Here is a 16750-nt window from a genome sequence, read left to right as displayed (position 1 = left end):
AAAAGGTTAAGTTTCCAGCATTGTAAAGCAGAGTCAGTATCTTCCGCAACGTAACTAGACAGAGTTGAATACCATTGCTTGAAATTATGAAATAACTACAAAAGACCTAAAAATAAAAACAGTTTAAAGTTATTTAGTAGATGTGGCTAGAAACAGGGCAGAAATAGGGTTGGATCGGAGCAAAAACATTTACTTCACATTTTATGCATTCTATATTATTTACATTTTAGAAAATATAATTAATGTCTGCATATGGTAAATAATAAGTTTACATTAATGTTCAAAGTAATTTTAGTCTTAATCACAAAAACATAAAATAAAAAATAAATAAATAAACTTTATTTTTTTTCCCAGGCCACTGCTCATTTGGCCATTAGCTTCTTTTCTCTGAACATAATTTTAAATCTATAAAACTAGGTTTCTTATGCAGAGGGAAAAATAAACCTGTCTAGAATCCTCTGTTTATTTTATTTCTATTAATCCCAAAGAAACTAAATGTAAGAGATGTGAAAAGCATATTTGCAAGATCATCTTTCTGCTGACTGAGTTTCTTTACATTCAGCTAGAACTCTGACCCCACTGGAGAGTCTCTGTTATAGCTGCTAGAGGAATGTGGGCTACTCAACATAAAAATCTAACAGATCTGATCTAATCCATAACACTCTTGCTTGTGTGTCAGCAATCATTTTTCCTAATAAATTATACATGACTATTAATCAGTGACTGGCAACCTCAGCTCTGAAATATTAGTAACAATGACATTGTTCTCATATTCATTACTAAGAAAATACACTTAGAATCTTTGCCTCTCTAAAATTTATCATGCATGTGGGAATAAAAAACATCCCATTATTTGTTTTCATTAGTTAATAGTTTTAATGTTTCATTCCACTAGCTGCATTTTGAGAGAATTGTTACTGAGTAATTCCAAAAGCTTTGAAAAATAGAATATTTGAATCTTTTTTATTGGTTTATGCAATTTTTGTGGCAGAAGTTGATCAACATCTTAATTACCCTTGGTCTTGATCGCTATCTTCTGTATATTTCCAACAGCTTTAGCTTTACAAAATTTATGTCTTAGCCAAATGTCAAGCTTTAGCAGATTTGACCTTTAAAATACTTCAAAATACTACAAATGCCTAGAATTGCAAACCATTCTATTCAATGAATGAATATAGGGTATTAAGTTCAGTTCTTCAGCCAGAAAGTAAATAAAAGTATGTTGCTCAACAAAAAGGCCTGTGGGAACAGTATTGTGTGTGTGTGTGTGTGTGTGTGTGTGTGTGTGTGTGTGTGAGAGAGAGAGAGTGAGAGAGAGAGAGAGAGTGAGTTTCGGCAATATTTGAAGGGATAAACACATGATGAAGAGAAACTGTCACTAGGCGAACACCTATAGAATTTTACTGGAATAAGAATAATGGAATTACATAAAATGCTGACCAGCAAGAATCTCTCTTGAATATGACACTCATATTTGGAAACTTTACAGTTTTTTAACTAAATTCTTTAAAGACGAAGCACCATTTTGTGGTACTTTAGGGAAAGTTAAATGAAAGAAAACTGTAGAATAGCTTTAAAACATACATATATATTTATGTAAATATAAAATATTATTATCTAGATGATAGATATTAATTCTAAACAGCATTCTCACTTTTCTAATTGTTATTTTTCTATGTTCTGTTCCAGAAAAGTAAAGGTTTAGTATTCATGAAAAATGTAAGATACATAATAATCACATATAATGCTTCCACAAATAGAAAATCCCTGTTCCTGACCTGTGAGATTAAGATTCAGTAAATAGGTAGTTGGACCATGTGATCTGCAACTAGGTTTCTCTTAAGCCTTAAAGTTAATATGGCATTAAGCCTATAGGAATAGCAGGTGTGAGAGTAAATATGATTAATTCAGTCTTGGAAATATTAATTTGCAGTGTTTATAGAAGCAAAGCTTGGGGAAGGGATTAAATCTAGAATTAGGATTATACTGAGCAGTCACACATTTAGCTTAGACTGTTATTGACTCAACAAACTCTATAGAAGGAGTGATCACAGGTCTTGACTTTGTGCCATAGACAAACTAAGGGTTGGAATTTGGAAAGATTTTTGTATTTAGGTGAGCAGAGGCAGCTGAGAATTAATGATTACAGAGGTACAAAGAAAAATACAAGCATGAGATAGCAGAAAGCAAGTAAAGAAAGAATTCAGGATGGATTGAGCAATATAAACAAATACGTTATAGATCATGAAAATAAAGACTGAAAAATTTGCCAGTGAATTTACCAACATGACCAAAATATAACTCCCACACCTTGAAAGCACAGAGAAAAAAATTCAACTGTCAAGGCATTCAAAGGTGTCTTGTTGGGTGACAAAGCACAGTGACAAACAGCATACAGACATTTTAAGAAGTTATTGATTAGACAGACAGTGTTCCAATGGAAGCTCAAAGATGTAGCCACAATTCTGGTACTGTAGGACACAAAGAGTTTACTGTGAAAACAAAGTTGCCACTGGAGAGGGAGATTAAAACTGGGACAATAAATTGAAAAATTTGACTTATATAGTATTTATATAAATGAAATATGATTTGAACAGAATTACCAAATCAATTAATAATAAGTAATTCAACAATAGTCATTACACATTAGCTAGTGCATATTTTTGAAATGATGATTTTAACAATTAGGTCACTTAGCTACATCATCAAAATAGACTTAATCAGCTGTAAAAAATCCAGAGTGCAATAGTGATTAAATTGATATATATATGTGGTACCAAAAAGCCATAGAATCATGTTGGTGTTATTCATGGATTTCTTCTTTCATGAGGACTTTTACATAAAGGATACTCATGTTTCTGGGTAAATTAATTTTTTCTTTCCTTTTTTTTTTTTTGTAACAGGGATTGAACCCAGGGGCACTTAACCACTGAGCCACAATCCCAGTCTGTTTTTATTTATTTTTTAAATTTTGAGAGAGAGTCTCACTGTGTTGCTTAGGGTTTCACTTAGTTGATAAGGATGGCTTTGAATTCATGATCCTTCTCTCTCAGGTTCCTAAGCAGCGGGGATTACAAGCACACTCCACCATGCCCAGCCAGTGTAAATTAATTTTATTTGCTCATTTTTTTCAAAGGTCATTTGACATTGTATTTGTCTCTCCAATGTTTGAATCTCCATACTAAGTTAAAGCATCCCCCAACTAATGAGATATACCCAATATCATGTTTAGAAGTCAAACATACATAACCTTACTTTTCCAATCTGTTAAAGTACACAGACTAAGGTTTTGATTATCACCCATTGACTAATTGGCTGTGAAACAAAACCTAGTGACCTAATGAAGAAGGAACATAACCAAATGTGTTATGATGAGAGGTAACTGCAGTAATTAAGAATGAATCCAGAGGCCAGTGTCAACAGTGACTTCCTTACTTATTAAAGGCAGTTATATGACTCCTGCATCAGTTTTCATGGGGCCAAGAGGTGCCATCTTGTTCCCAGAGGCAGAGTTGTATGTTTGGCTGGCCAGAAGTTCAGGCTAATTTAGGCTTTGCTTTAGCCTGTGGGCCTCTAAACCTGGCTCACTGAAAACTAGAGATTCTGTGAGCTATAATACCTATCCTATGACTATGACTTATTTTTCTAGAATCAGCTATTCAGAATCAGCTCCTTTTATTTTGTGACTAAGAATTCTTTGATAATCAACTCTACACGAGTCAGCATTTGGGGTCTCAACATTTTATATTACTTTTAACTTAGTTTATTCATTTATAATATAAATGCTTTTTGGATATCCATTCAAACTGAAATGCATGGTAGATTTTGCTTGTTTTATGACTTACTTCCCATTCACCAATTTTTATTCTACAATATTTCATCATTGGAGGAAAAAATACAAAAATAAAACTGTAATTACATGCTGTCTTTGATTCGCTCGCAGGGTGTTCACTGCATGGGCATTGTTTGCTACTCTAATTCTTATCTCATCCTGGTTAGTCATCATTATTGACTCAGAGCAGTGCTGTGTTGTGTAATATATCTTTGCCACAAAAATCATTCTTCTTCGTTAAGTCCTCTTCACTCGCCGCTGCCTGCTGAGCTTCATTCTCCACCAAGATGCAGACGCTGCATTTTCTATGATTGTGTTGGTGGCACATTCATGAATGCTTCTTGGGTAAAAAATCATTCCAAACCAATAAATCAAATCAATAAATAAGTCAATAAATCTCTTTTGCTTCACAAACATCATCAATCTTTAGCAGAATGAATCACGAGTCCTTGTTCCTACCTTTTGGACTCTTTGAAAGTGTTTTATTTACTATTAGATGCACTTTTGTTCCTGAGTTAATACTTACATTAGATAACACACTTGACCTTGTACATGTTCCAAAGACATTTGACCCTAAAGGTCAATATCAATGAACTCCATCTTTTCTAGGAGGCTTCCACAGGGAATTGAATGTGTTGAAGTTAGTATTCATCAGTATTCATAGTTTAAATAAAAATCGTATGTAAATACATATGTGTTTGTGTGTGTGTAATTAAATTTTATTGTTACAAAAATTTACTTCTTGGTCCAAAATCTAAACATCATTATTTTATTCCTAAAATAAAATTTTCTGTTAAATCTATACTTTTTAGAGTCTTACTGATTTTTCATTTTGAGTAAAGCAGAGTAGACTTCAGTATAAATATGTCCATCTTACATATATATCCAGAAGTTTAAAGTAAAAGTACTTAATGGTTCTAAAAGAATTTTTTGTTGTTGTTGTTGGACTGGATGTCTGTATTTTCACCTCTTATCCCTATTTTCCCATTTTCTACCCCTCCCCTGTCCCCTCAACACACATAGTCCTGTTCTCTCTCTCTCTGCCCTGCTCTATGGCAACAAAATGCTGATTCTTAAAAAATGCGTCACCCACGCTCTCTTACTCTCTGGCTTCCAATTTGATTTGTTGAGGGGAGGTTCATACAAAAGATCTGAAAGTTTAAGGACAGAGTTTAGATATGCCATCCCCATCCTCTCCAGTGTCAGCCCTTTACCATTGTTCTGCCTGTAGTCGCATCCATTTAAGTTGATCTAAAGCTCTTTTAAACTCTTTTAAACTCACTGCTGCCTCTCTACCAGTTCTACTGACATAGTTTTCCTTCCTTGACTCTTCAGGCCAATGGGTGACTTCCTGGGGTTGCTAGTCCCTCCATGTCTGTCCCTAAATCATTTATCATTTATTAGCTTCTCTTCAAAGTCCCAGGCAAGTGTGCTTTCTGTTTCCTGCCAGGATTTTCACTGATGTAGACTGTATTCACATTACAAACCAGAAAAAAAAAAAAAAAAAAAAAAACGGATTAAAAAGACTGTGTTCGTGGTTTAAAATTTGGTCTTGCTCTTAAGATCTCAGTGACCATTAATTCAGATCTTGGAAATTCCCAACGGGCTGAAAAATTTTCTTCTTCCACTGTGACTATGTGTAATCTACTAATTATTTCTACAAATTCCCTCAGTCTTCTACTCATTTTAGTTCTGTGATATTCCCTTCGTTTCTGCTTTGTGATCCACCTCTGATTTCTTAGATGCCTATGAATAGCTAGAGAATTCCAAATTTCTTCTCAGTGTAAGATATGAACTGATTTCTGCCACATAAAATATATTCAATCCTTTTATTACATAATGATAAAGTAGGCTTGTCCAATTCTTAGAAGAAATGTAATTATTAAACATTGTTGAACATGAGTATTTATAGAATACTCTATCATTATATACATTTTAGTATGAACATAATAAGACTTAAGATAGCAATAAATGAACTGACACTAATTAATTTTTTCATCTCTTGAGGGCAAAAATTTAATGGAAGTTTCAAAAGTCACTAAAAAATGGAAACTCATATTCAATTTTCTGTTCTTAGTCCTAGGCTAGTAAAAATCTTTAGGCAGTTCTATTTTTGCAAACATTATCACAGATTTTATTCTAGTATTGTTTCTGTGGGTTTATCAAGTATTCATGATGTTCACAGATATGGTGGACTGATGTGGTGGTCAGGGACTACATATAAACCTTTGTGCATAGCCAGTAATAAAGAAGTGGTTTGGTTACATGTTTAATATTAATTTTCTTTTCCTCTGGCTTCCCACTCCTCTCTTTCTTGCTCTTTCTCTAATGTCGTAACAATTTTATAAATGATATCCTGAAGAAATCATGTTTTAATTAGCTCCATATTTTCCCTTTTGATAATATATTCTGCAACTATTTGTAAAAAATAAAAAAGCAATAGTAAAAAAAAGAAATTTATAAAAAATTTAAAATATCAAACACTTTATCATGAAAATGTTTCCTTTGAATGACACTTGGGAGTCTGGGACTCATGCCAAGAAGTAAAAGCATTTTGGCTGTATAGCTTCACAAGATCAAAAGATCAAATGTTTTTCATAATCTATCATGCAAAAGTTATTTGTTTGATTTATAGTCTGTTTCCTTTATGCTTAGAGGAGGAAAATAGATGATATAAAGACAAAAAATATTAAGAGAAATGACTTGTTGCATTATGGAAGTGACAGGATTTGGGACTCATTTTGATAACTTGATATCTCTGAATGTATTTATTGGGCTTTGTCTTTTATCCACCTTCCTAACATATGTCTGTATTCATAATATGTAGGAGAGGTAAGCAATGAGGCCTTATGCAGTATCAACATATTTTAATAAATTATATACATCCTGTGAAATTAACATTGGGCTGGCATTAATTTTTTTTCATTATTGTTTCGGGAGGCCATGCTAAGGATTAAGCCCAGAGCATTGTGTGTGCTCTATCATTGAGGAACCTCCAGCTCCAATTTTCCATATATGTTTGTAGTAAAAATACAATACAATTTTGGAACTGCAGATGTAGCTCAGTCGTAGAGCAAATGCCAAATATGTACAAAGCCCTGGATTTGATTCCCAGCACTGCATTAGAAAATATATCAATGAATTAATTGAAGCTTTTTGACGATTTCATTCCCTTTCAAGATTATAGAGAAAATCATCACAGTGATGAATAAAAATCAAATATTAAAGATCACTATATAAACTATTTGTATTTCTGCTATTTATTTTCAGTCTTTTGACATCTTCATAACTTGTTAATTAATAAAAATTCTAAAAATAAAAAAAAATCTTCAATCTGTATCTTTGATATGGATAAAGATTTGATAGATTTCTACTGTGAAAAATAATTTTAACCAGGTGTAGTGGTACACACCTGTAATCCCAGAAGCTTGGGAGACTGAGGCAGGAGAATAGCAAGTTCAAAGCCAGCCTCAGCAAAAAACAAGGAGATAAGCCACTTAATGAGACCCTGTTTCTAAATAAAATACAAATTAGGGCTGGGGATATGGCTCAGTTGTCAAGTGCTCCTGAGTTCAATCCCTGGTACCCTAATTAATAATAATAATAATAATAATAATAATAATAATAATTTTATATATTTAACAGCATACTGTAAAGAAAAAAAGGACTTTCAAGGTTTATGTAGTATTCATGCCACTTTCTTACTTATACAATTGATCAAAAGAAACATTTCTGTGAGAAAGTTATGAAATTCAGGTGTCTTTCACAGATGTCATTTTCTTAACTTGTCTGATTTTATAACTATCTGTGTTTAGAATAACAATTGTTTCCTACAGTGTAATGGCACTGACATCCCCTAGAAAGATGATTATTTTCTTTTGTCAATCACAGTATCATTTTACCAGAAGAGCTCATGATTTCTTCATATAACTGTATCTTTTAAATAGTTATCTTTCAGTAAATACTAAAATCATGTGACTGGATATGATGAGGTACAATTTAAAAGGTATAGAAACCAATTATTTGATTTAATTATTATTAAAAGATAAATATTAGCAAATTTTGATATATAAAAGTGGCATGAGATATATATATATGGAATCCATTGTGCAGCAAGGAATAAGATGAAATATCAAGCTCCTGCCTTAAATCTAGTTAAGTAGAATTAAATTTATTATATGGTTTAATACCTGAAAATGAACATATAAAAAGAATTTATACTATCCATTATTACTGAAGTTGCATCATGGGTTTTTTGCACCCTTGTTTATAACTACTCCAAGTCTTAACTAATTGTTGCCAAAATATTCACAAAGGTATTTAAGACTCACATTTTACAGTCAAATTTTATATCCATTAGTTCTTTTTACCCTCATGACAGTTCTCTGAGGTCTACTATTATTAAATTAATATTACAGATGAGAAAATTGAGGCACGAAGATTCTGAAGGTCATTTAGTAATCATTCTCAAAAGAATTCTATTGAAATTCTAGGCAGAATTTCATGAATAAATCTTTAATAGTAGTTCTATACTCCTTACAGCTTGGCTTTCAAAACTCTAATAGTTTAACTTATAAATTAAAGTTTGGCATACACAGCAATACTCCTATCATCAAATGGAAGTGGGATGTACCTGATCAGGCCCAACCAGACCTTGAAGAAGTGGCCCAAATGCCCCTTGTCTCCACATATGTTTCACTGTTTTCTCTTTCTTAATCTATATCCGTAACTGCATGTGGACTTGCCTGTATACTGTCATTTGACAGAGAAAGATGAGACTAAGAACAAGTTTATAAAGATTTCTGTATGACTTACTGGCACCTCCCAAAAATGAAGTTACCAGACTTTGTCTGTTCTCTGGAACATCCCTAAATGGTTTGGCAAAGATTCCACACTGAGAGAGGCTAGCTGAGAAGATCAGTGTTACCCACTCTAGTAACAGGAAGAGTGACTCAGACTTTGTGCTGATGGTGAAAGGAATTCATCAGAACAGTGCATTCTAAAGTGTTTTGTATTTGAAACAGAGTGAGTAAAGGCTAGACTCTAAGGACATTCTTGAAAATAATGGAGATTTGGGGACAAGCAATAAAGAGAAGGTTAAAATCTCTCTGAGAGCAACCAACCAACCAAATAAACGAACAGCTATTTTATCAGAAAGAACCATGGAAAGAGACAGCCAAAGGAATCCTTCTCAGGTCAGAACAAACCTTAAAGACTGGCTCAAAAAGCCTCTCTCAAATTTCACTAGATTAGACTGTGGAACATTTTGTTTCTCTGAATCTGAATAATAATTTATTAAAAATAGAACAATTGGCCATCAATTCAGGCTGCATAAAAGTGGGGCTCATACTAAAAGGACAGTTTAATAGAGATACAGAAAAAGAAATAAAGAAAGACCTGCTAAAACCAAGGGCATGCTAGAGTGACTCTCCATGCCCAAAGCTGCACCATCTGAGGAATTATATCAGAGGTTTAAATTGCAGGAAAATCGCACATCACATCACTCAAACAATCCCACCAAGTCTCTAAACAAACAAACAACAACAACAAAAAAAAAAAAAACAAGCAAACAAAAACAAAAACAAGTTCCAGAGAGTGGGAAAGGAAATAATCATCCAGAAAAAGGGTATTGTTTTGGTTTGGATTTGGGTGTTCCCCAAAGCTCATATGAGACAATGCAAGAAGATTTCTAGGAGAAATAATTGAATTATAGTCTTAGCCTAATCAGTTCCCTAATAAGATTAACTGAAGTGGTAGGGTGGGGTTGAAGGAGGTAAGAATTGGGGCGTGGCTTTGGGTATTTATTTGTATCTGGAGAGCCAGAGATTCTCCCTCTGCCTTCTGATCACCATAATGTGAGATGCTTCCCTCTGCCACCCTCTCTTTCCATGATGTTCTGCCTCACTTTGAGCCCCAAGGAATAGAGTTGGCTTTCTATGGACTAAGTGTCTTCTCAGAAAAAGAAACAATCTGTGAGGTGAACAGAGAGTCTACATCTTGGGAGCAAATTTTACCCCTCACACATCAGATAGAGCATTAACCTTAGGATATATAAAGAACTCAAAAAGCTAAGCACTGCAAAAAACAAATAACCCAATCAACAAATGGGCCAAGGACCTGAACAGACACTTCTCAGAAGAGGATATACAATCAATCAACAAATATATGAAAAATGCTCATCATCTCTAACAATCAAAGAAATGAAAATCAAAACTACTCTAAGATATCATCTCACTCCAGTCAGAATGGCAGATATTATGAAGACAAACAACAATTAGTGTTGGTGAGAATGTGGGGTACACTCATTGCTAGTGGGACTGCAAATTGGTGCAGCCAAAATGGAAAGCAGTGTGGAGATTCCTTGAAAATCTGAGTATGGAACCACCATTTGACCCAGCTATCCCTCTCCTTGAACTATACTCAAAGGACTTAAAAACATCATACTCTGGCTCAGTGGTAGAGCGCTTGCCTAGCATGTGTGAGACACTGGGTTCAAACCTCAGCACCACATAAAAATAAACAAAATAAAGGCATTGTGTCCATGTGCAACAACAACAACAACAAATAAAATAAAAAAAAAAAAAGAAACAAAAAACCAAAAACATACTATGGGGACACAGCCATATCAATGTTTATAGCAGCACAATTCACAATAGCTAAACTGTGGAGCCAACCTAGATGCCCTTCAGTGGATGAATGGACAAAAAAAAATTTGGCATATATACACAATGGAATATTACTCAGCATTAAAAGAGAATAAAATCATGGCATTTGATGGGAAATGGATGGCACTGAAGAAGATAATGCTAAGTGAAGTTAGCTAATACCAAAAAAAAAAAAAAAAAAAAAAAGAGTGCCAAATGTTTTCTCTGATATAAGGAGGCTCATAGTGGGGTAGGGAGTGGGAACATGGGAGGATTAGATGAATTCTAGATAGCGAAGAGGGATAGGAAGTGGGTGGGAAAGGGAGGGAGCAGAGGATTAGCAAGGATGGTGGAATGTGGTGGACATCATTATCCAAAGTACACACGTATGAAGACTGGAATTGAGTGTCAACATACTTTATATACAAACAGAGATGTGAAAAATTGTGGTCTATATGTGTAATAAGATTTGTAATGCATTCTAATGTCATGTATTTAAAAACAAATAATAAATTTAAAAAAAAAGACTTCTGAAACCATAAGCCCTCAATAAACTTTTTGTCCTTACAGTTGTTCTAATCAGACCCTTCAGTCACAGTAGTCAAAAAGCTGACTAAAACAGACATTATACAAAATGTCCAATTTGAAAAATAATGAAACTTTTAAAGATACAGCAAACTGTACAAAGAAATACAAGTAACATAAACTGCCTGTGAACATTCAAAAAGATTTAATAAAAACTTCAAAGCAGCTGTAACAATTGTTTGAAGAATTAAAGGACAGCATGATTAAAGAAGTAAAGGAGTCTGTTCTCTGTCTCATCAAACAGAGAATATCAATGAGAAAATAGAAATTAAAGAAAAAGACAAAATATTAATTGTAGGGTTGAAGAGTACAGTAACTGAAATGGTAATTTTACGAGAGAATCACCAGTATTTAAACTGGCAAAATATATAAGACAAAATCAGTGAACTTGAATATAGCTTACTACAGATTATTCAATCCAGATGACTGACAAAAAAATAATAAAGAAAAATGAATACATCTTTAGAGCAATGGATGACACCATTAATCATTCCAACATATGAATCTTACACAACAAGGAAACAAACCTCTTCTGAAAGGGTAAACAAAAAGATATCCACATTCAGACACATAATTTAAAAGATGCAGAAAGCCACTGGGCACAGTGGCACAAACCTGTAATCCCAGCAGTTTTGGAGGCTGAGGCAGGAGGATCATGAGTTCAAAGTCAATCTAAGCAAAAGCGAGGCGCTAAGGAACTCAGTGAGATCCTGTCTCTAAATAAAATACAAATAGGGCTGGGGATGTGGCTCAGTGGTTGAGTGTACCAGAGTTCAACCACTGGTACACTGCCCCCTAAAAAAAAAAAAAAAAATGCAGAAAGCCAAAAACAAATGAAAACTTTTGAAAATATCAAGAGGAAAATAACCTGTGATGCAAAAGGTATCCCAATAAGATAATTGCTAGTTTATTACCAGAAAAAAAAAATAGAAACAATATGGCAGTGGGATAATATATTTAATTTTTTTAAAGAAAAAGTAAACAGACTGAATGTGCCTCCCAAGTTGGTAAGAGCTTCTTTCTGCTGAGAATGGCAACATAGGGGTTGACTCTTGCCCCACAATGACTTGAAGAGAGCTGAAAACAGAGACTGTCACCTTGTCCTGGCCTGTTTAGCACAGGCTAACTAAATGTACATACGTGAACCACTGGATCGTAGTTTCTATAAATTTTAACTGCTTGTATGAGACCTAAGGAGAAATAATCTTCTTGCTTCTGCAAATAGTTTAATCAAATTGCATAAATTCACTTTTTCTTATTCCATATTTTGCCTGTTTTGTTTGTGGATGAGTGACCAAATCCAACCAGCTAGGCAATAGTCAGTGTCCCTGTTATGGGTTAGGCTGCACATAACAAGAAATCAGTATTCTTATCTCTATAAAAACTACCTTTCAAATTTGAAGTCAAAGACATTCCCTGACAAACAAAAGTTGACTTTTGCTGATAGCGAACCTACTTACAGAAATACTAAACGTTATTCAAGCAGAAAGTCAGTCATAACATAAACCACATACACATATACACATCAAAAAAAAAAAAAAAACCTCAAGCAGTACCAGTAACAATAATTATATAATTATTAAAAATAATGCAAACATATCTAGTTGCTTCTTTCTTTATTTAAAATTATATATACACAATTGTCTTGTTGGGCCTATAACATAGAAATATAATGTATTTGATAATAACAACAGAGTTGGTGGGGTCAATATTCTTTTGGAATAAGAAAATTATACCAGATCATAACTCAAATTCTTAGTAAAAAAGAAGAAGAATCAGACATGATAATATAGAAAATTCTATAAATATATCCTTGCTGTCAAAAAAAATGATTTAAATCTAGGCCCACTAGTTCAGGTTTATAATCCCAGCCACTCAGGGGGCTCAGGTTGGAGGACCACAATTTTAAGGTCCACCTTAGCAACTTAATGAGACCCTGTTTCAAAGAAAATAAAAGCTGGTGGGGATGTTGATCAGTGGTAGAGAGCCCATGGGTTCAATCCCCAGTATCAAATAAAGAAGAAAAAACAGTTAAAATCGCCTGAGTTCACAAGTTAGGGGGAGAGGCAACAAAAACAACAAGGGAAGGATAAAGAACCACTGCGTATACATACTTTTCCTGAATCCTCTTTCAAAATTCCTGGAGAAGGAATTGAATGCTTTGGTTAATTCTAGATTTTACCCCACGTCTTTGAGCAATGTCAGAGAGAATGACTATGGAGACTGGCTATTGGAGATGTTTTTGTTGTTGTTTTTTCTACAAGGAAGGCTGATGGAACCAAAGGCATTGCAATGAAGTAGGAGGACTCTGAGCCATAGGAAAATTGTGTCTTTAAAACTATTTTGAGGAGATGAAATACACAGAAAATACAGAGACAGCCTAGAGATTTATGAATATTTTCTCAAAGTAAAATTTCTAGCACACTATTTTCTCACTTCAACCTCCCACTAGGTGCTTCTGTGCAACCAGAGCAGGGGCAGCTAACTCTGCCCAGAGGGAGGTTGGAAGGCTTCCCAGACAAAATGACACATGACTCAAGTGTTGAAGGATATACAAGAGCCAACTAGGGTGGTGATACACTTTGCAGGCTCAGGGATTATGATGAGTAAAAAACATCAGAGACAAAGGGGAACATGTGGCAAGAGGCAGCATGTAAGACAGGCAGGCTAGTTTGTCTTTGTATGGTCTTCAAGTGTAGAACAGTAACTTCAAATTAGTGATTTCATTAAGATAGAAAATGAACTTATCAGATTTATGTGGTAGAAAATTATACAAATAGCACTATAGGGAATAAAATGAAAGACAGCAGAAGAGTCATTCAAAATGCTCTGTTAGTAGTACAGAAGACTTGATAATGTGCTGCTAAATCTCATATGCAAAAATGAGCCTGTAAGTGTTTAAGAGTCCACTCTGAAGCACCTAGAGTCACACAGAGTCTGATGACTTGAGAAATGCAAATAAATCTTCATTTCATTAAGTTTTTATATCTTGTAATTTATGGTTATCAATTACTCTCATGAATGTTTAGCATTGCAAGCAAATTAAATATTATTTTATGTTTTAATTAATTACTGATTATTAATAAAGCTCAGTATATTCACATTTAAATTAAACCTATTAAAATGAAATATGAAAGACTTAGAGAAATACAATTAATGCAAAGAGGACAGAAATTATCTTGAAGGATGTTTTTTCAGGGGTTGGGTAATCTATGTGGGAAATTTTCATAACTTTCAGAATATTTTTCCATGTTTGAGAGTTCTATGTGTCTTGCCTTTCAGCTCACCCACTGAAACTTAAATGAACAATCCTTATTAATTGGTTGAATGAATTTACCCAAAGTAAATTCAGTTGTAGAAATAAATGAACATATAATTTTCTTATTTTCCACATACTAAATCAAAAAGAAGCTGCTAAAAAAAGGAAATAGTCAAATATTTGTTTAAAAATAATAACAGGGTTAAGTAGAAAATCATTTTAAATCATGTTGGAGATACAATTGTTATTTATAACAGTCTGTAAGAACAGTTGCTGCATTAGAGTATTATCTTCACAATTCCAGCTTTTTAGTTTGTTGTATTTTGAAAAAAAAAACTATAAATTGTGTTCTTTAATTTTGAGGCAACAATGTACTCATTGTAACATGTGTCACAACTAGAAAGACCAAGTCATTTTAACTTTCACAGTTTTCATTGAAAATTCCTGTAATTTATGTTACTGTAATTTTACTTTTGTATTTCAATAAGCAATATTTACATACAGACATTAAGAGACCACTAAAATGTTTATATGTGTCTAAATTTTAGAGAGCATGTTCAATCCTTCATAGAAGCTTGTTATAAATGCATAGTAATTTAGGACTTTTACAGTAGATTGGAATGTAGAGTAGATTATAAAATTTGAGCATGAGCTCATAGCAGAGAGCTATACAAATCACAATTAGAAAGCCAAGTCCAATTTGCCTTCTGCTTAAAATAATGGAACAATAACTCAAACTATGTAGATGTCCACACACATACACACACAAAAAAATAATAATAATTAGGATTTTGTTTTTCAAGTTGAAGCAATGTGTACATTCTAAAGCTCAGTTTTAAGAAAATGTTGCAGACAAAGGCTTGAATAGTAACATACTCAGCATTTTTAAAAGATTTCCTAAATGCAAAAGAACATCTATTTCATCAAAAATATTTAACCATGCAAATTTAATAAACATTTGTTATAAATAGTTGTATATCCTGAATACAGTTCACTGTTTCTTGACATCCATTTCTGTTTATGTATTATGATATATAAAAGTAATTAGAAATTTTACAACTACATGTTCACTGCCCATTTTAATCAGAGTGTTAGCTGTGAATTATTCCAAAGGCTGTAGTCATGAAGAAACCAAACCATCTACCTGCTTGACATTACTGCTGCATGCCAAGACCAAGGTATATTTTGGGTGATAACAGACTCAGGATTCCAGGGAATAGTTACCAGGTTTGGGCTTTAAGTGTAAACAGGAAGCAGCATTGGGGTCTCAACTGTATTAGTTCACTTCTGCTGTTGTAACAATTGACTAATTAGGGTCTTCAAAAAATCACCAAAAAAAATTTCTAATAGTTTTGATGGTATGAAATCTAATATGTGTCATCAGGCCTGCATTCTCCTTAAAGCTCTAGCAGAGAATCTGTTTTGTTGCCTTTTCTAGTTTCTGTATAGGCTGTCCACATACAGTGGCTCATAGGCCCACATTGTATTGTCACATTATCACATCACCTGATCTTTTTGATCCCCTTTCCTCTTCTAAGGACAATTGTGATTGTGTTAGAGCCTCTTGAATAATCCAGTATAATCTCTATTCATTTAATCAAATTAGCAAAATTCCAAATCATATAAAGTAACATTAACTAGGATATGGATAACTTTGAGTGACCATCATTTATTCTACAACATGAGCTATACTTATTCATCCTAAAAGTCAGTATTTCAGAGCTAGATTCTTGACTGTCCCTACCATTTCCAGTAATTTTAAAAGCACGTAATTCTCTGTATTAAATCTGCTTCAAATTTCTGAACTTTCCTCTTCTGTATCAAGTTCAGATTTATATATTTCATTTACCCAATTGATTTTTAAGATATTAGTTTAATTGTTTATATACATTTGTTACATGATCAGTGAATGATTAATTACTTTATAATCCAGATATCTTGTCAAATCTTGGTACCTTGAATTAAATTTCTGATTTTGGAGTGTACTTGTGTTTTAATCCTGGATTTTCAATACTTGAACCACAAATACTTCCTGTGTTAAAAAAAATTACTAATATATACTGTAAGACATTTGTGAGAATTAAATAAGGCAACTTGGTTTTACTGCTGAATACAGTTAATGAAATATTTAAAGAAAATGCATTTATAAAAACTATTATTTTGAGTCTCCATTAGCTTTTGATGTTTGTTTGTTTTGGTAAGAAAACAAATCAAAATACACATTTACTTTTTTTCTTTAGTTAGAGTAAAATGACAATACAAACATTTTTATTACAACACTTCTTATTTCAAAGAAAATCGGTTTGTAAACCACCATATTTTCTATTACAGAAAATTTCAATCTTATTTTACAAACATGTAGAATGGAATAGAAAGAGGAAACAACACATAGGAGTGCATTTCCTAGCTCCAAAAATAATCAAATTGGTC

This window comes from Callospermophilus lateralis, chromosome 10 (genome assembly GCF_048772815.1).
Source record: "Callospermophilus lateralis isolate mCalLat2 chromosome 10, mCalLat2.hap1, whole genome shotgun sequence".
NCBI lineage: Eukaryota > Metazoa > Chordata > Mammalia > Rodentia > Sciuridae > Callospermophilus > Callospermophilus lateralis.
Note: the sequence above shows the minus strand (reverse complement) of the source record.